Here is a 26,132-nt window from a genome sequence, read left to right as displayed (position 1 = left end):
TCTTCCCTTCACATTTCTATTTTCCTTTCTTCTCCATGTCCAGCATCTCTTCCTTACTTCCCACTCTCCACATCTATCATTTCTCTGTTTCCTTGCCTTGGTCTAACACTGCTCTCACCTTACTTTTCTGTGCATTCACCTTCACCGCCACCAATAGCAAAGGCCAGCACGAGGCCTTGGAGCCAGCGCTTGCCGGCCCCACCCTTCCTCCAACCTAGGAAGTCTGTGTCAGTGGTGGGACCAGAAGATACTGAGCATGGGCACAGGCTCCAAAGCTCTGTGCTGCCTGTTACTTTTGCTTCTGTCTGCATAGAAAAGCCTGTGTGTATCACTGCATTTCCTGCTACCCTGTGACACAGCTCAGGGGTACACACCATTATGTCATGACACCCCAGTTGAGAACAACTGTGCAAAACAAATCAGGTTTGAGTCCCAAGTTGGGCATCTATTCTTTGGACCAGCCAGGGCTGGTGATACTGTAGAGATGAATTTGTAGTCCCCCATTCCCCACCCCAGAGGACAATGGAAAGGAGTCCCAGCTGTTGCACAATGTTGACACCTGGTGGCCAAACTGAGGATAAATACGAGGTGCCTCCACTCAAAGATCATAGGCTGGAAAGGAAGGGATTTAAAAATAATGGACAAATCCCTAAGAAGCTGCAAATGAAGGCTCCTGGTTCCGGACCAGTAAAGGCCCTTTCTGACTGAGCTGGAAACACAAAGGTACATGAAGAACATTCCAGGCCAAAAATGAAATCTAATCATTTATTTAAAAGGCCATGATAAAAAAAAAAGTTGAACAGTCTACATCAATGAACATCTGGAGGTGTTGTGATTATTCATCTAGTTTGAATATTCACTGAATGTAATTCATGAACATCTCCGAAGAACTGATAAAAGAAACATCATCACCGGTGAGATTTTGTGGGCTTTGTAGAAGTGATCAGGAAAAAAAAAAAATTAGACACCCAACACACCTGGCAACTTCCTTTCCACCACCAGCATCTAATGCCAGCTCCCTCTGTACCACCAGCACCCAACCACCGCCAGGGTCCTCTCTGCCCCCGGTACACAACGCCAATGTTCTCTCTGCTCTCTCTTCCAGACAGTAACTTCCGTCTGCAATTATAAACCTCTAACCCTGGTGGTTTCTGACATGAATCCACATTTCTTTTCATTCACTGGTGGAGCCTGATCTTCCTAGTTAGATGGGAACCTGCTGTGCAGGTCCCACCTGAGTAGCCCTACTGGTTAGTGCAGCAGTCTCAGAACCAGGGGAACTGGGTTTGATTCCCACTGCAGCTCCTTGCGACTCTGGGCAAGTCACTTAGGGGTCGTGGTAAAAAAGTACCCTGCGGTAGTATGGACGCGTCTTTTTGGAATGCGCTGGGCCACTTTTTACCTCAGCTTTGAAATAGACCATTTTTTCATGGGCTGAGAAATGGGCGTGCGCAAAAATTAAAACTAGTGCACGCTTATTTATTTGTTACATTTGTATCCCACATTTTCCCACCTATTTGTAGGCTCAATATGGCTTACATAGTACCTGAGAGGCGTTTGCAGACTCCGGTGTGAACAAATACAAAGTGATGTTGTGGTAAGATAAAGTTCATGTGGCACAGCCACATTAGGGAATCGTAGAACGGAGGAGTTGTGTTATGTCTATTATGTGCTTTAGTTTTGTTGTGTTGAGGAGATCAGGCATTTATGTTGGATCGGCAGGGTATGCCTTTTTAAACAGTTTGGTTTTTAGTATTTTCCAGAAGTTTAGGTAATCTACGTACTTTTCAAGGCTTTTAGTAATGTGTTCCTCAGTTGTGTGCTAATGTAGGAAAAACTGGATGCGTAGGTTGATTTGTATTTGAGTTCTTTGCAGCTTGGGTAGTGCGGATTTAGGTACGTTCGTGTTGATTTGGATGTGCTTCTAGTTGGTAGGTCGATCAAGTCTGTCATGTATCCCGGGGCTTCACCGTAGATAATTTTGTGAACCATAGTGCAGATTTTGAAAGCAATGCGTTCTTTGATTGGGAGTCAGTGTAGTTTTTCGCGGAGGGGTTTTGCGCTTTCAAATCGCATTTTTCCGAAGATAAGCCTAGCTGCCGTGTTTTGAGCGGTCTGAAGTTTCTTTAAGGTTTGTTCTTTGCATCCTGCATAAATTCCATTGCAGTAGTCTACGTGGCTTAGTACCGTTGATTGTACCAGGTTGCGAAATGTTTCCCTCGGGAAGAATTGATTCACGCGTTTGAGTTTCCACATTGAGTGGAACATTTTCTTTGTCGTGGATGTCACTTGGCTCTCTAGTGTTAAGTAGCGGTCCATTGTAACGCCGAGGATTTTCAGGCTGTCTGAGATAGGGAGGGTGTGATCTGAGGTGTTGATGATTGTGGGGTGGTCTGCACTGTGATGGGACGATAGGATGACACCAGCCATTCACCTAGCAGTAAGGGCTCACGTGCTACCCACACGGTAACCATGCTGTGCGTGCCAACGTGGCTGCACTGCCGATTACCGATGGGAACGCCCCCCTGCAGTAGAAAATAGAAAAATATTTTCTACCGTGGGATTCGGTGCATATCAAACTCGGAATTACCAGCGGGCGCAAGTGCTACCCATGCGCTAGCCCTCCCCCAACTTTGTAAAAAGGCTCCTTAAATCTCCATTGCCCCAGGTACAAAATAAGTACCTGTATATAATATATAAACCGCTTTGTTTGTAAACACAGAAAGGCGGTACATCAAAGGCCATCAATTTTATTTTAAGATAAACTTGTTCTTAGGTTGTATGGGGAAGTGTGCTTCTGATCCTGGGTAAGGAGAGAATGGTTTATTCAGCTGTTTCAGTTAATGTAGGTTTAACTCTTAAATCTGGGTACAACATAACAGCTTTAAGATAGCAGCTATTTTAAAAAGCACCAAAAGCAAATCCACATCTTCAAAGCTGCCGAGAGACTGAGCCAGGCTCGGGACAAGGCCGCGCCCCTCCCCCCAGGATCACCCTCCCCCCACTCCTCAATCACTATTGCTGTCGCCTCCCTCTCCTGCTCCCAGGGCGCCACATTTCCCAGTCTCCACCTACCTACCCCCTCTGCTCCCTTCTGCCTGCTGTCCGACCCCCTTATAAAAAAAATCTCTAAAGCAGCGGCGCAGCGCCTTCTCTGAGAAAGCGGCAGATCGCCTCGGGCAGGCCTTCCCTCACTGTATCCCGCCCTTGCGGAAATAGGAAGTTACATCAGAGGAGGGCAGGTCACAGTGAGGGAAGGCCTGCCGGAGGCGATCTGCCGCTTTCGCAGAGAAGGCGCTGTGCTGCTGCTTTAGAGATTAAACGCAGTGGGTCAGACGACAGACTGAAGGGAGCTGAGGGTAGGCAGGTGGAGACGGGACTGCGGCGCCAGTGGCCTGGGAGAAGGAGAGGGCGAGAGACTCCGGTGCCAGCCCTTCTTGGTGGCCAGGCAATTCCCCTCCCCCCTCACCATCTCGGCTGTCCTGACCATCTTTTAAGAAGCAATGCTGAAACCCCATGGGATGCTTGTAAGCCTGTTTTCAAAGGGAAAACCCCTCCCCCTGTCCCATTGAAAAGGCAGCGGCTAGCTGACTGCAAGTACATTGGAACTCACAAACTTTAAACCTCTGTTTCAGCAGGGACAAGGTCTGCAGCTTAAATAACCCGAGAGGAGTTCAGAATGAAGTATTTAACTGTAGTCTACTACAGCATTGCACTTTGCAGTTAGCCAGCTAATCTTTGAAAACTGACCCCACCTCCATGCTTTTTTATTTTATTTTTTTAATAGTTTGAATTCATGACCAAGCCCAAACACGTAGAGGAGCATAGAAAGTATAACCAGAAAAAGACCATATGGGCCTATCCATGTCATCTACTCTCCCTATCACTCCCTTAGAGATCCTATGAACTTGTCCCAAGCTCTCTTGAATTCAGATGCTGGCCTCCCACTTAGTCACCTCTCCCCTCTCCAGTCGGTTCAAAACTCTGCTGCCCGTCTCGTCTTCTGCCAGGGTTGCTTTACTCATACTACCCCTCTCCCCAAGTCGCTTCACTGGCTCCCTATCCGTTTTCGCATCCTGTTCAAACTTCTTCTACTAACCTATAAATGTACTCACTCTGCTGCTCCCCAGTATCTCTCCACACTCGTCCTTCCCTACACCCCTTCCCATGCACTCCGCTCCATGGATAAATCCTTCTTATCTGTTCCCTTCTCCACTACTGTCAACTCCAGACTTCGCGCCTTCTGTCTCGCTGCACCCTACGCCTGGAATAAACTTCCTGAGCCCCTACGTCTTGCCCCATCCTTGGCCACCTTTAAATCTAGACTGAAAGCCCACCTCTTTAACATTGCTTTTGACTCATAACCACTTGTAACCACTCGCCTCCACCTACCCTCCTCTCTTCCTTCCCGTTCACATTAATTGATTTGATTTGCTTACTTTATTTATTTTTTGTCTATTAGATTGTAAGCTCTTTGAGCAGGGACTGTCTTTCTTCTATGTATGTGCAGCGCTGTGTATGCCTTGTAGCGCTATAGAAGTGATAAATAGTAGTAGTAGTAGTAGTCTCTTGTAACCAGAGCTAATATTGTGATGTCATAATGCCTCAGGCCACCAATAAGAGCCAACCTCATCAGTGATGTCACAATGGCTTGATTGTCCTATACTTGGCTCACTTTTATTACATAGCTCTTTGAGCAGGGACTGTTTTTCTTCTATGCTTGTGCAGCGCTGCGTACGCCTTGTAGCGCTATAGAAATGCTAAATAGTAGTAGTAGTAGATGCTGTTTTCGTCTCCACCACTTCCACCGGGAGGCCGTTCCACAAATTCACCACCCTTTTTTGTGAAGAACTATTTCCTCAGGTTACTTCTAACTCCGTCCCCTTTCACCTTCATCATCTGCCTCCTCCTTCCAGAGTTTCATTTCAATTGACAAAGACTTGTATCCTGTGAATTTATGCCAAGTAGGTATTTAAATGTCTCTATCATATCTCCCCTCGCCTGCCTTTCTTCCAAAGAATACAAATTGAGATCTTAAAGCCTGTCCCTTTACGCTTTCCCCAAGATTCTATATATCGCACCTTGCGTTCCACATTAAAATCCAAGTGTATTCTAACAACTCACATAACTTAATTGGCTAAAAAAAAGTCAATCAGCATTTTTAACAGCACTTAATGAGCAATAATGAACACTAATTGGCAATAATTAGAGTTTACACGCACACCTCACTAAGCATATTCTGTAACGCATAGCACCTAGATTCTAATGTGCGTACCCAAAAGGAGGCGTGGTTATGGGCAGGGAAATGGGCGTTCCAAAATGTATGCGCAATGTTATAGAATATAGCCCTCTGCGCCTAAATCTGCATGTCATTATTTAAGCCCTTTATGCCAAAGACCACTGAGGGGTCTTTTTATTAAGGCACGCCGAAAAATGGCCTGCGCTGGTGTAGGCGCGTGTATTGGATGTGCACAGGTCCATTTTTCAGCACATCTTGCAAAAAAGGCTTCTTTTTTGGCCGAAAATGGGCGTGTGGCAAAATTTAAATTGGCGTGCGTCCATTTTGGGCTTGAGCCCATACCACCACCCATTGACTTAGTGGGACTTAGTGGTGAGGTCTCGCGCGTTAACCGAGTGGTAATCATCAGCACGTGTACACTGCTGATTACCGCCCGGGTAGCACCATGCAGTAGAAAATAACAAAATATTTTCTACTGCACACATTGGATACGCATAAAAATTATAATTACTGCCCAGCTAGTTCTAATTTGACGAATGTTGTACACGCGTAGGTGCCTTAGTAAAACTGGCCCCTGACCAATTTAGTTATCTGTCCTCTGGACCGATGCCATCCTTTTTATATCTTTATGAAGGTGTGGTCTCCAGAATTATACACATTATTCTAAATAAGGTCTCACCAGAGTCTTATACAGGGGCATCATCACCTCCTCTTTCCTTCTGGCCATTCCCCTCCCTATGCACCCAAGCATCCTTCTAGCTTTTGCTGTCACCTTTTCTACCTGTTTGGCCACCTTAACATCATCACTTATGATCACACCCAAGTCCCACTCCTCTTTCAAGCACAACACTCGGGTTTTTGCAGCCCAAATTCATGACCCTGCATTTTTTTTAGCATTAAATCTAAGCTACCACATTCCAGACCATTCCTCTAGCTTCGCTAAGTCCTTCTTCATGTTACTCACACCATCAGGGGTGTCAACCCTGTTGCAGATTTTGGTATCATTCGCAAAGAGGCAAACCTTACCAGGCAGCCAAAAATGTTAAAAAGAACAGGCCCAAGATCCGAACTTTGTGGCACACTTTCCCTCAGAATGTGCTCCATTTACCGTTACCCTCCGTCACCTTCCACTCAACCAGTTCCTAACCCAGTCAGTCACTTTAGGGCCCATACAGAGGGCACTCAGTTTATTTATTAGACGTCTATGTGGAACCACGTCAAAGGCTTTGTTAAAATCTAAATGCACCACATCTAGCGCTCTCCCTTGATCTGTGGTCACCCAATCAAAGAAATTAATCCGATCTGTCTGACAAGACCTGCCTCTAGTGAAACCGTGTTGCCTTGGGTCCTCTAATCCATTGGATTCCAAAAACTTTACTATTCTTTGTTTTAAAAGCATTTCCATTAATTTACTTACTGCAGAAGTTAGACTTACCGGCCTATAGTTCCAAACCCTTCTGGCTTTGTGGACCACATCTGCTCTTCTCCAATCCACTGGAATGACTCCCGACTCTCGAGAAGTATTGAAAAGGTCAGCAGGCAGAACCACTAGAACTTCCATAAGTTCCTTCATGCCATCCGGCCCCATCGCTTTGACCACCTTTAGCCACCTCCTCACAAACACAGTCCTCTGAAAACCGTTCAGGAACTACCACCCCTCCATTGCTATTTTGTGTTTGTCTTCTGCGGTCCTGCTCTCGGTCCTTTAGCTGTGAACACAGAACAGAAATATTTGTTAAGCAAGTCTGCCTTATCAGCTTTTAAATATTCCTCCCCTTCACCATAGGCGGTCGGTGGCCCAACTGTTTGGGGAGGCTAAAGGGGGCGGGGTTAGGGGTAGGGCCAGGAGTGGAGCTTAAACCATAATTGTATGATAACACACAGAAAAAATAAATAAAAGTCACAATACCTTTTATTAAATTTAGATATTAGATATGTATCATATGTCAAAGAATAAAGTGGTTGCTCAAAGCATATTCTAAGCACAATCGCTCAACTGCAAAACACTATGCACAACTTTGTGCAAAAACACGCTCAGAACCTTACTGTACCATAAATATTACACTGGGCAGAACCTAATACACCAATATACCACCCATACGAAAAATGCAGACCGTCAACAATATGAAACAAGGGATCATAATATCACAATTCTCATGAAGAGCCACAAAACACCCTAATTCATGTTTAATGTGGGATAAAATACCATAAATAAGTAAATAAATATAAACTTTTAATGTTGAGCACCTGATTCTCAAAGTGGACATATTCCAAACACTATAATGAAAATAAAATGATCTTTTCTACCTTTGTTGTCTGGTGACTTTTTCTGATCATGCTGGCCCAGTATCCGATTCTGCTGCTATCTGTCCTCAGTGCAGGTCAGGAAGTCATGCTCGTTAAATATCTCCCTGGCAACCCAGGACACCTCCAGCCAACCCCCCCCCCCCCCCCCCCCCCCCACTCTCCAAGCAGTAAGGTAGACAAACCATAAAGCAATTTCTACAACTGGTTACACAAGGCTAGAGGGCTTTCACTGCAGCTCCTGCTGTGAGGATGGAGGTAAATCAACAATTTAAACCCCTCAGAGCACAGCAGGGGAGGCTTAGCCTCTCCAAGCCTCTTATACCAGGCGCCTCTGCCCTTCACCTTTGAGTCTCGCAAAGCCACTTTTGCACTTTCTCCTATCACTAACGTATCTAAAAAAATGTCTTATCTCCCCATTTTACAGTACTGGCTATTTTTTCTTCCATTTGCATCTTTGCTTTCCTGACTACTCTAGCAGCTTCTCTTAGCTTTTCCAGATATTATCACTCGTCTTTCTCTTTCTGCGATCTCTTGTAGTTTACAAAGGTTAACCTCTTTTTCTTACCTTTTGAGAACCAAAGTGGCCTCCTTTTCCTCTTACTTTTATTTACTTTCCTTACAAAAAGGTTTGTTGCTCCTTTCAGTTGTACCACTGCTTTTCCAAATTCTTCCAGACGTTCCCATCCAGACAATTCCCCCATCTGAACATAATTAGTTTGGGGGGATTTTTTAAAGTCTAGAACCTTCACTTTTGAATGAACCCTCTCCACATCTTAACTTTAGGCATATTGCAGGCCTGTCTTGTTTAGTACACAAACATCAAAATATAGCACTTGAAACAAAAGTGTCAATCAAAATACAGAAAATTATCAAAACAGGCTAAATAAGTTCCAAAAAGGTACAACCCTCATAATTTCAAGTCCACTATAAAGAGGGAGAGCCCAAGTCTCCATAATTCTTACCAAGAAACAAAGCCATCTATTATTAATGCTTGATATACTGCCTTTCACAGGAACAAATCAAAGCGGTTTACAAAATTAAAACCAGATAATCCTAATGCACCCCTAAACCACCCTCACCCAAAGCTAAAAACACTAGTGCACCTTCATAAACAGGGCTCATAATTTTAGTCTTCCTTTTTTTCTAGTTCTGACTAAACTCTAGTTTTATTCAGTCCTCATCCAAAAATTTTAGTTCTTATTCAGTTCATGTATGTGTAATAAAATGTTCGTTCTTCTGAAGCCATTTTCGTTAAGAAAAAATATTGTACTTGGTTCTTATTCTATATTTTCTATTCCTATTTAGTTTTTGTTTTGAAAATAGCACTTTTAATTCTAGCTCTCGTGAGCTAATGGTTAAAAATTTTCGTTTCAATTCCTATTCTTGTTAACAAAAAATATCCCTGTACAGAACTAGATTATCTTACATTTTAGTAATATACCTAAAACTATAACAAATCAGAAATTCAATAGCACTTTCATAATTTCTTAAATCCCAGGTAAAGAAAAATACATTGTGTAAGAACTACCATGTTATGTCAGAGGAATAGGTCCTCACCGTACAGCATCACGACACCTATATGAAGGCACCCACTTATTTGCGATTACCCCCCCCCCTATTTACTAAGCTGTGCGGCTTAGTAAACGGGGCGGGGGGGGGGGGGTAAAGTGTCTGTCCCCTTGAGCTGTGCTCCATCATACCATATTAACAAATCTTAAGCGGAGAGAGATCTGTTGTTACCTCACACAGCAACGTTACAACAATACAAATTTTAAGAACAATTAATTTCTGTGAACCTAGGTCCAAATTCATCTGCAGACTTTCCGCTCTCAATTTAATACACATTTTTTAATATACCACAACATGCCCAAAAGAGGAATCTGTTTATGACGCTTGCCTGAAATTTATAACTTGTAATGGTTATCAATAGAAATCAAACAAAATAAAACATGGAAAAGAAAATAAGATGATACCTTTTTTATTGGACATAACTTAATACATTTCTTGATTAGCTTTCGAAGGCTGCCCTTCTTTGTCAGATCGGAAATGGAAAGAAAAATGAAGTGAAGGTGTTTTAAATGTGAGCAGTTTTCAGATATGTTGCATTTTTTAAACACTCATACAGTGTGTGCCAAAGACACCGGTGTACATCTCGGGTGACAGCACACAGTTCACGTATGAGTTTGCCACTGTACCCACTCTTATCTGCTTTTGCCACTAGATCTTCATAAATGTGGAAAGGGTTCATTCAAAAGTGAAGGTTCTAAACTTAAAAAAAACAAACAAAAACTAAAAACTAAACTTTATTCAGATGGGGGATTACCTTAAGGAATTGCAATCTGGATGAAGAAGTTGGAAAGCTTGGGACAACTACGTACGATCTCTAAGGGAGTGAAAGGGAGAGTAGGTGGCATGGATGGGCAGACTAGATAGGTCAAACGGTCTTTATCTGCCTACATTTTTCCATGTTTCTATGTTATGCTTAGAAAGGTGCTTTGTTCAGGCAGGAAACAAAGACAGTCCTGCAAAAGGTAGCTCAGTTACGATGCCTCAGACAGGGAGGAGGAGGGAGACAGAGTTAAAATGGAACAGCTGATGTGACATTTCCATGATGGCATGACACTGTACCTAGAACACCGGGGTTCAAAAGCTGGCCATCTGGTGCAAATCCTGCCCACAGCTGCGCTCATGTTTTTGGAAGCAGTCTGCATTATGAACACTTCTTTGAATATTGCAAATGTAACCTTTCCATGAACCAAAGCAATCTCTTCTTTGACATCACTACTTTATACCTGAATGAAATGGGAGTGACTTGTTAACTTCGCTTGGCTATGTACAGAGGTTAATGTGCAAATGATTTTCACTTGACTTCCCAACGGAAAATGTCGGTAGCATTTCTGTTTACCCAAGTTCAGCCTCAACACGGTTATAATCATCCATCCAGGGTTCTTCAAGTAGCTAATCTCAATGACCAATACATTTAGCTTCTGCTCACTTTTCTAAGTGGGGGCAGGAGGTCCCCTTGGAAACAGGAGTGCAATTTTGTAAAAGGAAAATAATATTTAGTTGTGCATTTCATTAACAGCTTTCTGAGTAGAATTCAGAACCTAAATGGTAACCATTAAAACAAATTCTCTAGGAAGTTCTGAGAGCAGATGAAGCACGGAGGTACAGTTCCTACATGAAGGAAATGACTGCTTCACGGACCAGCTGGTTCAGCAACCGACATGAGGGGGAGCCATTATAGATCTAGTCCTTAGTGGGATACAGGACTTCATGCAAGAGGTAAAGGTGTTGGGGGCCACGTGGCAACACAGATTTTATTTTATTTTTTGCTCACACATTTTTCAGTAGTAGCTCAAGGTGAGTTACATTCAGGTACTCTGGATATTTCTCTGTCCCAGGAGGGCTCACAATCTAAGTTTGTACCTGAGGCAATGGAGGGTTAAGTGACTTACCCAAGATCACAAGCAGCAGCAGTGGGATTTGAACCGGCCACCGGTGCTCTAACCACTAGGCCACTCCTCCACTAGCAATCTAGAATCTCAAATAGTAGCAACATTCCAGAATCTCAAAAAGTGGCAACATTCCATGTAGAATCTTCAATAGTAGCAACATTCCATATATTTATTTAGATTTTGCTCACACCTTTTTCAGTAGTAGCTCAAGGTGAGTTACATTCAGGTACACTGGGTATTTCTCTGTCCCAGGAGGGCTCACAATCTAAGTTTGTACCTGAGGCAAAGGAGGGTTAAGTGACTTGCCCAAGATCACAAGGAGCAGCAGTGGGATTTGAACCGGCCACCTCTGGATTGCAAGACCGGTGCTCTAGGCCACTCACCCACATGACCAAATCTGAGTTAATAGCTGGACTGAAAACACTAAGGAAATCTAGGGCCCTTTTACTAAAGCTGCGTAGGCAACCTCTGCGCACCCAACACGTGCCAATTCCTAACTACTGCCCAGCTACTGCATGGCCTGGGCGATAATTTCATTTTTTACGCACATCCAATATGCGCACCAAAAGATTTCCGGCGCCGGGCAGCAATCAGCAGTGTACGCGCTCTGATGATTACCGCCCGGTTAACACGCGAGACCTTACCGCTAAGTCAATGGGTGGCGGTAATGTCTCAGGCCCAAAATGAATGCGTGCAAATTTTAATTTTACCGCATGCCCATTTTCAGCCAAAAAAAAAAAAGGTTTTTTTTTTGCAGGTGCACTGAAAAATGGAGCTGTGCGCATCCAATACACGTCTACACCAGCGCAGGTCATTTTTCAGTGCACCTTAGTAAAAGGATCCCCTACTTTGTTAGTATTTGACTTTCAAAAGTGCAACTATGATAAAATGAGGAAAATGGAAGGGGAAAAAAAAGCTTAAATGAGTAGCTGCAAAGTTTAAGGGGCATTGAACATATGCTAATAACCAAAAGCAACCCAGCTTAAGTACAAAGGCCCTGTTGTAACGTTTATTTATTTAGTTATTTGTTACATTTGTATCCCACATTTTCCCACATATTTGTAGGCTCAATGTGGCTTACATACTACCGGAAGGCGTTTGCCGGCTCCAGTGAGAGCAAATACAAAGTGATGTTGTGGTAGGATAAACTACAATCCAAAAAAGAAAACGCACAAGGTGTGGGAGTATCACACAGAGTGTGGAGGTGCACTTAATCCCCACGAAACAAAGAGGGGGTGGGGAAGATAGGCTCTTTTCAAACAATGAAGACGACGTACGATTGTAAATAAAAAGTAATGTTTATTACAACAACTCGACTCAACACAGCCGTGTTTTGGCACCGTAGCACCTTCTTCAGGAGTCTATAAAAACAAATATAAAACATGAATAATGCAAACGAAAAGCAATTGAAATAAACTTATAAAAACATTTTTGTAAAACATTCAATAATGGACATATGAAACAAATTCATAAAAACATCTTCACGAAGCTTAAAACATAGATGATGCAAATGCCAAATAATCATAAAATATAAACATGAATAATGCAAAAATTCATCAATAATAAATAGTGTAAACAAAAGGCAATCAATAATAAATGCATAGAAAATTGTATAAAAATTATAAAAAAAATTATGAGACAGAGATGCAAAAGCAAAATCCTAAGCATTACACTTAAAAACATACTAAAAAATCACATAGTATTAGACACTGTAAAATGGTGTTGCAAGGGAAAAATGTTTTGTGTGAAAAAAACATAAAACAATGTATTGTAAATATGAATTTGTAAGATTAACCATTTGGTGTTTTTCTTATTTTCTTTGAGATTGTTTTCCTGATCTTGGATCCCCCAATTGTGGACAATTATATATATTGTTGTGAGAAAATGTTTTTTCTTTTTCTTTATATTAATTTCTGTTTTTCCTTACATTTACGTGATAAATGTGAATGTAATTAAGTAAAATGATAAATAAAATTAAAAAAAACAAAACAATGTATTGTAGGATAAAGTTCATGTGGCACAGTCACATTTAGGGAAACGTACAGCGGAAGAATTGAGTTATGTCCATTACATACTTTAATTTTTTTTGTGTCGCATATATTGTGCTTTATTTTCAGGCACTATGAGCCCAGATACATTTAACACCACCTACTGAGATGGCATTAAGTAAGCCTGTGTTAACTGCACATTTGACAGCTGCATGCTACCTTTCACACGCTGACTGCAATGTGCAGTCCACGTCTGGCTCATACCTTGCCCAATCCCCACCCCATCCAACATTAAGCAATTAGTGCTGGACCTTTACTGCACAAGTTGTTTTAACATGCCCTAGTGGTAGCACACATTAAAAAAAAACACACAACCCCCCCAAAAACTATGCTAATTACTTCTGCACCTTAGTAAACAGCTGTGGATGTTATTTAAGAATACCTGCTTGGAAACCCAGACCAGATGTTTTCTATGTATTAAAAAATGTGAAAGGAAGGCCAGACAACAGCTGGCGTGGTTAAAAGGTGAGGTGAGAGAGGTTATTATAGCTAAAAGAAAATCTTTTGAAGAAAAAAAAAGGATCAAAATGAAAACAGAAATGGCATATGAGAAGCAAAGCATTGATAATTGGGGGGGGGGGGGGGGAGAGAAAAATTTGAAATGAAGGTTGCTGCAAAGGCAAAAACTCATAATAAAGACTTTTTCAGGTACAACAGAAGCAGGAATCTTGTGAGGGAGTCAACTAGACCATTAGATCATCAAGGGGTAAAAGCAGCACGCAGGGATTACAAGGCCATAGTGGTGGTGAGACTAAATGAATTCTTTGCTTCAGTTTTACTGGGGAAGATGCAAGGGAAATACCAATCATTATGTCAGAAATTGTATTTAAAGGTGATGATTCAGAGGAATAGAAATAAATCTCAGTGAACCTATTTAATAGGCCAAATAAACAAGCTAAAAAGCAGCAAATCACCCAGACTGGGTGGTATATACCCCATAATACTAAAAGAACTCAAAAATGAAATTGCAGACCTACAATTAGTAATCTCTAACCTAGTATTAAAAATTGTTTGAGGTATCTGAAGATTGGAAAGTAGCCATCATAACACCAATATTTTAAAAAGAGCTCCAGGGTGATCTGGGAAACTACAGACTGGTAAGCCTGACATCAGTTCTGGGCAAAATGGTAGAAACTATTATAAAGAACAAAATGAAATGCATCTAAAATAGTCTGCATACATGGTTTTCCAAATGGAGCGGGATGGACTACATGACTTTTTGAGGTTCTTTCTGGCCTCATATAATATCCTATACACCCACAAATGGGGACAACAATCGGACATTCTGTCCATAAGGTTTTCCTGATCTGTGATTGGAGTGTAGTAAATATCTTCTGAAAACAGAAACCATTGTTATTCTCATGTCATGATGCTCTTCTACCCGTGAAGTTTCTCTATTTGTTTCAACAGCCTCATAATGTGGCAACCAATTCATTAACCACATGTCTCAGGATTTGAACCTTCAACCTTCTGACTCCACATCAGAGATTCTGCAACTCCCTTAGATAAACTCATAGGAGGAGTGGCCTAGTGGTCAGGGTGGTGGACTTTGGTCCTGGGGAACTGAGGAACTGAGTTCGATTCCCACTTCAGGCACAGGCAGTTCCTTGTGACTCTGGGCAAGTCACTTAACCCTCCATTGCCCCATGTAAGCCGCATTGAGCCTGCTTACCTTAGCTTGGTTGCTCAGCTCCCTTGCTTAAGAACATGCCTTACCTGATAAGTTATCTCGCTGTGGGCAGACAGATTCAGGATCCCACTACTGGCACCATGTGGGAATAGTCCATTCTTGCTACTGCACCCCATAGCATTATGGCTTACTTTACTAAGTGGGAATGTTGGTAATCAAATCTCTAGATTTCCTCATTTCTCTCCTTCTGTCTACTCTCTCATCCCAATTCAGGAAAAACGGAACCAGTTTTAGATTTTAACTGTTTCTAGGAAAAGGAATCCATCATCTGTAACTGGCTATACCATAATTCTCCCACTAGTAAAACATTTTACAACACTTGGCAAAAATAAACAATGAAATCCTACATCTTATGGATATTATTCATGCCCAGTGTAGAGTGAATGGCAGAAAGAGTGCCCAAAATTAGCACCTTTCTCACATTCTCACTAACGGAAACAAATATTGGACAAAATCAAAACAATAAATAAATAAAACCAGCAATAAAACCTTCCACTGCCCCGGGTACAGTAAAACAAAAAACAACAAAAAAAAAAACTTAAGGGCTGACATTCAGTCCGTGGTGGTAAGCAGCTCTCAAGCCACTTCCAGCCATGGGTGAATCTACCATACATTTTCAATGCCAGGCATGCCTTGCTCATTAGAACATAAGAAAAGCCATACTGGATCAGATCAATGGTCCATCCAACCCAGTATCCTACTTCCAGCAGTGGCCAATCCAGGACACAAGTACCTGGCAGAAACGCAATTAGTAGCACTATTCCACGCTACAAATCCCAGGGCAAGCAGTGGCTTTCCCCATGTCCATCTCAACAATACTATGGACTTTTCCTCCAGGAACTTGTCCAAACCTTTTTTAAACCCAATACACTAACTGCCGTTACCACAACCTGGCATTGAATATCTGGGTATGACCAAACTTTATGCGGTTACATTTTATGTTTACTAAGCAGGGTGCATTAGCGTGCGCTAAAACGCTAAGTCACCCATAGGAACATATGGGCGACTCTAGTGTTTAGTGCACGCTAAAAACAGTAGCACGGCTTAGTAAACAGGACCCTTAGTCAGTTAGCAGACTTAACATCATTGCTAACCAAGTAGATGCTCCGTACTAACTCCGCCCCAGTTCTCCCCTAACCTAGCTGGTTAGGAGTTGGCCGATTAGTGGGAATACTCGGTGGCTAAATGTGGTTATGTGGCACTGAATAGCCCCGGACATGTGATTTATTTGTTGCATTTGTATCCCACACTTTCCCACCTATTTGCAGGCTCAATGTGGCTTACAATGTTCCGTCATGGCATTCGCCATAGCAGAGTAAAAGATACAATTGGTATTGCATAAAGAGCATGGATGACATAATAGAATTAAGTAGTCAGGTATAGAGAGATAACATTTGGAATATTGGTAAATGGTGATGCGCTACAATTCTTATTGTGGAATGTTGTGGTAAGCCTTGTTGAAGAGATGGGTCTTCAGTGACTTGCAAAAGTTGATTGGGTCGTAGATTGTTTTCAGGTCCAGTGGTAATGCATTTCACAACTGCGTACTCATGTAGGAAAAGCTGGACACATGTATTAATCTGTATTTTAGTCTTTTACAGCTAGGGAAGTGAAGATTCAGGAAAGTGCGTGCTGATCTTTTAGCGTTCCTGAAAAAAAAAAAGAGCCAGGAGCTTTTCCTGTGAGCCCATTAGGGACAGAGAACGTATTTATGTTATTTATAGACCACCTAAAACTAGGTAGTTTCCAATAAAACATTCATAATCCATTACACATTATAGAACAAAACAGTACGTAGCAAAACACACTATAACCAACTCCCCACAGTATCAGAAAAATAGTAAAAAAAAAAAAAAACACAGCTACAAAAAGCTGTGGGGCCCTTTTACTAAGCCGTGGTAAAAAGTGGCCTGCGGCAGTGTAGGCGCCTATATTAAGTGCGCACTGGGCCGGTTTTTACCACATCTGCAAAAAAAAAAAAAAGCTTTTTTTTTTAAATGTGATGAGAAAAAGGCATGTGGTAAAACTGAAACCAGCATGCGTCTAAAACCAGCCTGAGCCCTTAATGCCAACCATTGATCTATTAGTAAGGGGCTCTCATGCTACAAGCACGGTGACTGGTCGATGCGCACCAATTGCCACTGGAAACGGTGGGAGGAAATAAATAAATCAGGAAATCACTAAAAACCTACCTCTTCAAAAAGGCCTACCCCAACGACCCCACGTAACCCTCTTCACCTACCAACACAGCATGACTATGATTGCACAGGACAACACGCAATCTTCATCCATTCCGACCCTCCACTTTTACCTCATACAATCACTATACAACTTTGTATTTGTTATCCACCAACTGGGCAAATGCCTTTGACGGTACTATGTAAGCCACATTGAGCCTGCAAATAGGTGGGAAAATGTGGGGTACAAATGCAACAAATAAAATAAATAAATAAATAATTCATCCAGGAGTTATGGGTATGCACCAAATCTGAAATTACCGCCTGGTGGTCTCATTTGGGCATGCGCTGCACATGTGTAGAGCCTATCGTGGCTTAATGAAAGGGCCCCTTGGTCTTCAAGAATCTATCACAAAGGCGAAAGTATACAGGGAGAGCATTCCATAATGGAATTCCGGCCGACACAGAAGCCCGCATATCAGTATAATGTAAACGCACTACTTCATCTGTTGACAGTCGCATGGCAGTCTCTGATCTTAATACCCATCTTGGCTGGTAGACGGACAAAGCTCGTTTCAAATAATATGGTGCAGCCAGCACGCAAGATCTGATATACAATCATCAGTACCTTAAAGTGTATTCTTTACTGCTTAAGCACTGGAGAAACATGAGTACCTGCATAACAGAAATGAAAACTGAATGGCGACAATCAACTGCACGACCCTTTACCCTTCAAAATTACACTGAAAAAGATAGCTCCCGAGTTTGATTTAGTGCTTGTACTAATGTTTTCAAGAAGACCTTTGCTGATTACTGAAATGTATTGGTTCCTCAGGTCTGCTTAAAAAAAAATCAGCCACTTTTGTGTCCATCCTTAATTTAACTTCACTGTAGGGCGTTTTCCTCATCACTGCCTATTCTCCTTTCCCACTTTGTAATTCCAGAGTAGTATCATGTTAATATAACTGAGAAACATTGCCATTGATTTTTGTCTTGCAAAATGAATTCCACAGAGAATGATGTAGGGTCCGATACACTACGGCTTCCCCCCCCCCCCCCATTTGGTGTGTCCAGGAAGACAAATGCCTGCTGTTGCATTGTCATTGGAGCCTTTTCCAACTGATGGAGACCTGCTGCTCTATGACAAACCAATACTTTTCTATATAATGAATTTCATATCAACATCATTAAAAATCCTGAATTACAGAGTACAAGACCTATTACTGTAATAAATAACAACCTGAAGTGGCCCATCCAATCTGCCCATCAAGGTGTTTAACGTTATAACTGCCACTGCATGCAAATTAATGTTGCCTCCCCCAAGTGATTTTAAAAGCACAATAGAATCATTTTATAAAACACTGTTACTCAACCTAGGGATAATTCAACCCAGAAATGGCGCACACTCAAAACGTTAATTTAATTGGTGCTGAAATCAATGATGTCATACGGCTTGGAGTACAACAGACTCCACTAGAATATTTTCTCTCTGAAAATGTTGACAATGAATGTTTGTTCTGTCATTATGCCCAGGAATAGGAACTTCCATTTCTTTGCAGTACTATATATATATATATCTGTTCTACCTTGGAATATGTCAAGGTTTATTGACCCTGGAGTGTGAAACCCTACACAAGTCGAGGTTATCTCTTGAGTCAATAGTTAACGTCACGTATGCCTTGGGTTGGGTTTAACAATCGTACGAAAGGAACATAAAAACAAAAGTGTATAAAGGTTGGTTTGCTCTTAACAGTAACTGAAACACAACTGGAAAGCTGTGAGAGGTTAAAGCTGGAAAGATCGGTTCATAAGGGAAAAACATTTGTCCCAGCAGAAACTTGTACAATAAAGTTATTTTAAATCCAACACCAGCAGGTCTAGTGTTAAACATGCTGACACCCAGGGCAGAAATTTGTAAGGGAGCCCTAGAGTCTACTAGCAGGCTGTACCTTCTTCAGCTTCAGCCAGGCTTGGAACCCAGGGCAATTGCCCTGCTTTCCCCCCTCCCAGCACTGGCCCAGGACAACAGTTTACTTCATGGATTGTCCTATAGTCCTAGCAGAAGACATTGGTTTGTTTTTAGCATGATGCCATTTCTAATGGGTTCCACATTTTGGCAAGCTGCAGATATCTCCAGTTTGCAAGGTTTGGTGATCCCATCAGCTAAGGTATTCAATTTTTAAGTTTGGCAGGGGAGTGGGAGCTGGGATGGTGAGAGAAGATGCACACCTACCCAAATATTTTCGGGGGGGGGGGGGGGGGGAGATCCCTTATGCAGGTCCCAGCTGGTGTTCAGCCAAAACCCATGTCTTGTGGCCAGAAAGACCCAGATATTCAATCCAGTGCCTGGACATGGCCCAGCATTGAATATTCTTGCCCTCAGCAGTCAGTGTTGAAAAAAATGCTAAAATGTGATACTTAAATATGGACTATCCTATATAATAATTCTCACCACCAACGTTCTAAAGTAGCTGCCTGTGTCTGTGGCTCCTGGAGTTGCTGAGCTAGGCTCCGTAGCCAGGCTGACGTCACTCACAGCTGATTCCCAGGTAGGGGGAGGAGTAGGGAAACACGCAGAGCAGTGAGTGCGCCGCTCAAACACCCCCTCGGCGCATCACCCAAGCCCCCCCCGGCACATCAAACACCCCCCTGGCACATCAACCCCCTCGCCACCCGCAGCTGCCACTGGTAACGCTGTCCGGCCGCCGCTGCTCTCCTGTTCAGCAGCAGCGGCGGCCGCTACAAAAAGAAAAAAAAAAGCCATAAATGTTTTTAAACCTGAAATGCGGCACCGTAGACAGCCATCAAGCATTGGCTGTCAGCTCTGCAGCCGCTCCTCCTCTTGCCTCCACGTCACTGCCCCTGGAGTAAGACCCCGGAGGAGCACAGCGACGTGAGAGGCGAGAGGAGGAGCGGCTGCAGAGCCGACAGCCAATGCCTGATGGCTGTCTATGGTGCCGCGTTTCAGGTTTAAAAACATTTATTGTTTTTTTCTTTTTGTAGCGGCCGCTGCTGCTCAACAGGAGAAGCAGCAGCGGCCGGACAGCATTACCAGTGGCAGCTGCGAGTGGCGAGGTGGTCCTGAGACCAGAGAGGTGGGCGTGGGGAGGGGGGCACACACTCACTGTTTCTCACATACACTCTCTCTGACACACTATCTCTCTGTCACACACACACTCTATCTCGCTCTCATTCTCTCTCTGACACACACACTCCCATCTCTCACACACACACACACTCTCTCTCTCTCAAACATACACACTCCGAGGAAAACCTTGCTAGCGCCTGTTTCATTTCTGTCAGAAACAGGACTTTTTTACTGGTAATATATATTTACTCGTAATTTGGGTATCTGCATTTGGATTTTTGATTTAACTCAAACCTTTTGTAGTTGCAGATTAAAGTGAGTCACAGATGCAGTAGGCATTCTTAGCTAGTGATCCCAATGCTTCTAATTTAAAATAGATGAGGCATATTTCTCCAGAAAACCCCCAGACACTCCTCCGACAGCCTTGTCCTCCACTGCTGGACATTTCAAAACCAGATCCAGAGGACCTGGGGAATCCAAAGGTCTCCAGATCTGCCTTTAGAGCTAGGAAGAAAGCTTCCTGTAGCCTACCCATATACACTGCAACAGTCCTTTCATGCACAGCCTCTCATTGCTTTGTTATCCAACAATAAATATGTTACAATATGATCCGATCACCATCTTTAACACTAATAAGAAATCTGCTGCTGGTTGCATATTTCTCCCATTAATCTCCTGTGCTTCCTCCTCCCTTTCAGCTCAGTGCACCAACTGTCACAGCGTCCTTCCCCATGGCTGGACAAGTTAAACCTGGATATGGAGGATCCAGAGGACATCTACAATTCTCCCAGACGGGAGGTTGTTGCTACAAAGAAAGGGCTGCAATCTCCTTTGCTCCCTTCAAAACTGTCAGATCCTACACGCAGAGGAAGGGAAGGAGGGAACAAAGGAGGTTCAAGGGAAAGATATGCAGCTGTGTCAACATCAAATCTAGGGGACAGCTGTACATTTGTACCCCCAGCAGAAGCTTAGCCAGATTTCAACATCAGGAGGAGCAGACCTTATGTAAAATATGTGCCAGTGTTAGGCTGAAGGGCAGATCCCACATAGGCGTCGTTTCATTCAAAACCTGTTTGGGGGAGCGGCCACTCCCTTTGCACCCCCCCCCCCCGCAGCTATGCCTCTGACCCCCCCAGTCTCCTTTGCTCTTTCCTCTACTGCTCCACCCCCAGCAACATGTTAAAACCTCTCCCTGCAGCATACATACAGACATGGGGGGGGGGGGGAATGGGTCAAAAGATTGCAAGTTCTGCATCATTATTTTCTAAAGTGAAGGGGCACGATGCATTATCAGTGGCAATAATCTGAGTTGAAAGGGTGACCCCATCCAGCTCCGCAAATTAAAAAAATAAATAAAAAGGAGACAATAGGGCTTATTCTCAAAGCACTTAAGACTTACAAAGTTCTATGGTAACGGTTTGATGCCTCAATAAATTTTTAAAAATTAGATATATATATATGCAGTGATAATAACTCCTTTAGCTACATAAGGAATCATTTTCTTATATTGTGCATAATTCTAATGGGATTTTTGTGCATTTCTCTTGTTTCCTTTGCAAAGCCCTTAATGCAGGGATTTGTCCTCCGAGGACAACAGTGGCTGCAGAAGAGAGGCAGTTTCTGTTTTATAAATTTATTTTTTTAATTAAATACAACTTCCAGCACAAAAACCAGTTTTAGCCCCTCTCCTAAAGCAATCAAGTCCAAGGGAAGGCACAGATTCCTGTCGGCATAGTAGACAGCGTAAACAAAGCAAAATCGAGCGTTTCAGACTTTGCCTGCACAGCAAACAGTGTAAACAAAAGAAGTCGGGCGTTTCAGACTTTGCCTGCACAGCAGACAGTGTAAACAAAAGAAGTCGGGCGTTTCAGACTTTGCCTGCACAGCAGACAGTGTAAACAAAAGAAGTCGGGCGTTTCAGACTTTGCCTGCACAGCAGACAGTGTAAACAAAAGAAGTCGGGCGTTTCAGACTTTGCCTGCACAGCAGACAGTGTAAACAAAAGAAGTCGGGCGTTTCAGACTTTGCCTGCACAGCAGACAGTGTAAACAAAAGAAGTCGGGCGTTTCAGACTTTGCCTGCATAGCAAACAGTGTAAACAAAAGAAGTCGGGCGTTTCAGACTTTGCCTGCATAGCAAACAGTGCAAACAAAAGAAGTCAGGCGTTTCAGACTTTGCCTGCATAGCAAACAGTGCAAACAAAAGAAGTCAGGCGTTTCAGACTTTGCCCAGCAGATAGTGTAAACAAAAGAAGTCAGGCGTTTCAGATTTTGTTTGCATAGCAAACAGTAAAAACAAAGCATGTCAGGCGTTTCAGGCATTTCACAAGCGCTTCAGACTTTCTTTGCACAGTAAACAAACAAAGCCAGATGTTTCAGACTTTGCCCAGCAGACGGTGTAAACAATTCAAGTTGGGCATTTCAGACTTTGCATAGCCAACAGAGTAAACAAAGCAGGTCGGCATTTTAGACTTGCAGAACCAAAAGTAGAGAGGTGTGGTAGCCGTGTTAGTCCACTTTTAAAGGTAATCAATAGAAATAAAACATGGAAAAGAAAATAAGATGATACCTTTTTTATTGGACATAACTTAATACATTTGTTGATTAGCTTTCGAAGGTTGCCCTTCTTCGTCAGATCAGAAATAAGCAAATGTAAGCTCCCAACACAGACTCAAAAAGAAGAGAATGACATATATCCTTGCAATATATCCAGCTACAAACTATGCCAAAACATTTCACAGGACCCCATGGTCATTCACAAAGGAAAAATATTCAACATTAAGGAATCTTTCATGTGCTCATCTTCCAATGTGGTATATATCATTCAGTGTAAAAAATGCAACGAAGGCTGCTACATCGGAGAAACAAGTCAGATGTAGAAGAAGAGATTTAATTTACATAGACACCATATGAAAAATGCTAGTACCAATCAGGATGTCACCTCGGTGGGACAGCACTTTACAAAACCAGAACACTGTACCAGTGATTTGATGGTAAGAATCCTGAAAGGGAACTTTAAAACAATACAGGAACGTAAGACCTTTGAAGTCAGAATGATTAAATATTTTGACACCCACCAGACAGGACTTAAAGATCTGGGTTTTCTAGTCCATTATAAACCATAAAATTGTACTGCTTTGACACCCTCCTGTCTCCATGTATATCTCCCTGTCTCTCACCTACCCACCCCCATCCTGTTAGACTGTCACTGAAATGCTTTGATGTTTCACTTATATAGTAAGGAGGAGTGATAGCAACTCTATCGGATGGAAGCTTTTTTGAAAAAAAGCTAAGTATAAAGATATTTTTATACAAATAGTTTATATACTATAACAAGTGAATTTTAGTAAGGAGATACTGATAGTTAGGTAGAGTCACATTAGAAAAGGTAGAGTCACATTAGAAAATTGATAAACAATATATTTAATTTAATAAAAAAAAGATAACTCATTTAGTGGTGACCAATGACGAGAGGCATATACGATTGATTTTTTGGTGTGTTAACATCAAAGTGGAAATCTATTCCAACAACACCTCTGAGGTCTGTTAGAAAAAATTTTATAATAATTTAAAAAAATACAGTGATATTATTTGTTAGTCACTTATATATACTGTCATCTACCAACATTGTAGAGAGCTGGATAAAAAGGTGCCCCTGTTCCCTAAAAGTATGTTCTATAAGAAACTGTTCCTCAAATTTTGCAACATACAAATTAGCGATAGAAGGTGTCATAGTGGCACTCATTGCTGTCCCTTTTATCTGTGGATAATAAGTATCCTGAAATTTGAAGACATTTTTGGTAAGTGCAATAGTAACAGAAAATGGGAATGCCTTGAGAAGAACACTTGGTATAAACCACAATCACTCTTCTCCATCCTCCCAGCTTTTTTACACATAGATTCAAGCAGTAAAGAAAGAAATTCAACACGTGATGTGGCTTAGTGGCTTCAGCAGCAGGGAGGCCAGAGTTCAAATCCTATTTCTCCAAATGACCCACTTTGTGATCTTGGGCAAGTAATTTCACTCCCATTGCCTTAGGTATTTGTACAGATCTGATATACCACCTTTAAAGCCAAAGGCAGAGCAAAGAGGTTTACAACAAGTGTTTAAAGAGATATGGGTGGGACTGCAGGAAGAGAAGGATAATGGACAGTGTAAGAATATGACGTTCGTAGGGTTGTAAAGGGAATGAAAAAAGTGGATGGAATGGTGGAAAGAGGGGGGATACCGGATGGTGCCAGGGCAGTACAGCTAAAGTGGAGCTGGATGTCACCATTACTACCAATATTCAGTCCACTAGTTGGCTAACTATCCAGATAAAGTTAGGACAGCAAAAAGAATGTTCTAACTTTATCCAGGTTCCAGTCTGAATATTGCAGGTACCTGGATAAAGGCTAGTGGCTGTTTTACACCCAGAAACTCAGTGCCAGTATTTGGGTACTGTCCAGCAGTGAATATCCAGAACCCATGGTGGATGTTCTTTAATTAAACGCTGGCCGCTATGGGCTGAATATCAGCTGTTAGTAACTGTAATACACCTTAAACACAGATTTAAAAGTCAACTGATTAAATCACATACGAGTTTGCAATTACATAACTAAAATATTATTGTAATTCCACATTCATGTTTGGGTTTTGCTGTTTAGTTTATTTGGATTTTGTTACTATTATCCACAAGGGCTCAGACAGGCAGATGGTTCAAATGGATTCGTCTATGAAGTATTAGTAATTAGATATAGGTTGTGTAAATCAGGTGTCAGTAGGGGAATCTAAGCTCAACAGCCCTCTATATTTTTTATTTATGCTATAAGAACAGCCATTCTCGATCAGAGCAATGGTCTATCTAGCCCAGTATCCTACTTCCAACAGTGGCTAATCCAGATCACATGTACCTGGCAGAATCCCAAAGAGTAGCACCATTCCATGCTTCCCCATGGGGCTCATTTTCAAAGCACTTAGCCTTACAAAGTTCCATAGTAATCTATGGAACTTTGTAAGGCTAAGTGCTTTGAAAATACGCCTCAATTAGGCATATTTTCAAAGCACTTAGCCTCCCAAAGTTCCATAGAAACCTATGGAACTTAGCCTCCCAAAGTGCTTTGAAAATATGCCTAACAGTGTCTCTCAATAGGTGTACATTTGTGATTATGGCAGTCTTTACTAAAGATGCTTTAACCGGCTAATGTGGGTTTTACTGCGTGATAGATATTAGAGTGGCCCCACGTTAACGTCTCCCGTGTGTTAAAAATCAGCAGTACAGAAAGCAACCCCGCTTTAACTGCCTGAAGGGTGGGACACAGGCAGGTCAGAGGAGTAGCCAGCTGTAATAGCTAGCACATGGGTTGGTAACATGCACTAGCTGTCATGAATGTTGAGAGCACAGCTGTACTTACCAGCCCTCAAGAGGAGGCACTAGGAGGCTCATTTTCAAAGCACTTAGCCTCCCAAAGTTCCATAGAAACCTATGGAACTTAGCCTCCCAAAGTGCTTTGAAAATATGCCTCTAAGTCTGGTAACACAAGCTGCAGTGGTAAAGGGTCATGAATTTGATATACCGCCTTTCTGTGGGCACAACCAAAGTGGTTTACAATTATTATATGCAGGTACTTTCTCGGCCCCTAGTGGGCTCAAAATCTAAGTACCTGGGGCAATAGAGGGTTAAGTAACTTACCCAGAGTCACAAGGAGCTGTAATAGGAATCAAAACCAGGTTCTCATCCCACTACACTAACCACTAGGCTGCTCCTGCACTCTGGGATTTCTGATTCCCCTTCCCGACAACTCCATGATCTCCAATCGCCCACTCCTAGCTGAACCCCCTTCCCCAGATCCCCCCCCCCCTCCCCAGGACTTACATAGGGGATTGGAGCTTGGCAGGGGAGCGTTGGGAAGGGGGTTGGATGTGGGGGCAGATGTGTCAGGGACAAGAAGTGCATCATCATTTATTTAATAAAGAGTGGGCTCACACCATAATACATGCAGCGGTATAAGAACATAAGCATTGCTATTCTGGGACAAATTGATGGTCAATCAAGCCCAGTATCCTATTTCCAACAATGGCCAATCCAGGTCACAAGTATTTGGCAAGATCCCAAAAAAGTAAAACAGATTTTATGCTGCTTATCC

At 42.4% G+C, this 26,132-nt stretch overlaps 1 protein-coding gene across 4 annotated transcripts in view; it reads right to left on the bottom strand.

Moving 5' to 3' along the window:
* The window catches only part of TSHB (thyroid stimulating hormone subunit beta), a 58,526-nt gene that overhangs the window by 25,647 nt on the left and 6,747 nt on the right, over positions 1 to 26,132 (bottom strand). The window contains exon 1 of one of the 4 annotated variants that reach the window (XM_030220394.1): positions 6,675 to 6,918. The exons of 2 other annotated variants lie outside the window; for them this stretch is intronic. The gene's annotated coding sequence lies outside the window, so the exon portion shown is untranslated. Of the gene's footprint in view, positions 1 to 6,674; positions 6,919 to 26,132 lie in introns of those variants that run through there. One more of the 4 variants, XM_030220398.1, reaches the window with a different exon arrangement.

The sequence above is a fragment of the Microcaecilia unicolor genome, chromosome 12 (assembly GCF_901765095.1).
Source record: "Microcaecilia unicolor chromosome 12, aMicUni1.1, whole genome shotgun sequence".
NCBI lineage: Eukaryota > Metazoa > Chordata > Amphibia > Gymnophiona > Siphonopidae > Microcaecilia > Microcaecilia unicolor.
This window is presented reverse-complemented; position numbering and strand designations above follow the sequence as displayed.